Source organism: Nematolebias whitei, chromosome 20 (genome assembly GCF_014905685.2).
Source record: "Nematolebias whitei isolate Nwh7 chromosome 20, NemWhi1, whole genome shotgun sequence".
NCBI lineage: Eukaryota > Metazoa > Chordata > Actinopteri > Cyprinodontiformes > Rivulidae > Nematolebias > Nematolebias whitei.
In genome coordinates, this window is record NC_056517.1 from 24,553,336 (window position 1) to 24,554,734 (window position 1,399).

Genomic DNA, 1,399 nt, shown 5'->3' on the forward strand with positions numbered 1-1,399 from the left:
ATCTGAACAGTTTTGTTTTTGGAAGAAATGTTTAGTCTTTTATCAGTCTGAGGTCTGCCAACAAGATTTAACTGATTTAATTTTTTTGTGATTTATTTACCTGGATGACTGAGCGTACTTCCTCTTGTTCTTTTTAATTGTTTTGGCCAGGTTGTCCTCAATTTTGTTCGATAAGTAGCAAGCAGCCATTATGCCTATAACATTTGATTGTTAAGCAATAATGATCCATTGTTTTAGACTGATGGTCCTCCATTTTGCTTGTGTAAAGCCATGCTGGGAACTCCACAGCAGACTGGTTTTAAACACATCAATAAGATGCTATTTAATACAACAGATCCTGTTGGCAGGCTGCAGACAGGTAAATTGCTGCTACCCCTGCAGCACTTTTTTTTCTTGTTGAAAAAATAAAATAATTATTAGTTTTGCTCCTGAGTTCTCGGGCCTCTGCCTGGAAGTGGGTCAGAGTCAGAGATTCTTTATTGTCATTCGCACCTCATGTGGTACATGTGGTGGAGCGAAATTATGTACACAGGGTCCCAGTTACATCCAACAATAAAATGAATAAGAAAAACAGTAATAACATCTAAGATATGAACTAAGAAAAACATCAACTAAATATACACTAAGCACTCATAACATAAAAACATTGAACATCAGCACAAGCATGAACATGAGTCTGTGTGAGCGGATGTGCACGCATGAACACATCAACATTTAAACAGATCAGCAGCAATATGATGTGGTTTTTCACAGTGATTATTCTAGTTAGAGATTCATGAGTCTAACAGCCTCAGGGTAGAAGCTGTTCCTCAGTCTAGTAGTTCTACACTTAATGCTCCTCAACCTCCTTCCTGAGGGGAGTGGGGCAAAAAGTGTGTGTGCTGGGTGAGTGGGGTCCTTCATGATGCAGATGGCCCTCTTCCTGCATCTGGAGGTGTAGATGTCTGTGATGGTGGGGAGACTGACTCTAACAGACTTCTGTGCAGCCTTCACCACTCTCTGCAAAGCTTTTCTTTCTGCAGCTGTGCAGCCTCCATGCCACACGTTGATGCTGGAGCACAGGATGCTCTCCACTGCACACCTGTAGAAGGAGGTGAGCACTGAGCTTCCCAGACCAGCTCGTCTCAGCCGTCTGAGGAAGTAGAGTCTCTGATGAGCTTTCTTGATCAGGCTGGTGGTGTTGTTGCTCCAGCTGAGGTTATCATTCATGTGTACACCCAAATGCTTGTAGCTGGAGACCACTTCCACCGCAGATCCTCTTATGTTCAGGGGGGTGTAGATGTTTTTGTTCCTTCTGAAGTCCACAATCATCTCCTTTGTCTTCTTCACATTGATGTGAAGGTTATTCTCTTTGCACCAGCTCTCCAGGTGTTCCACCTCTTGCCTGTAGCTGGACTCA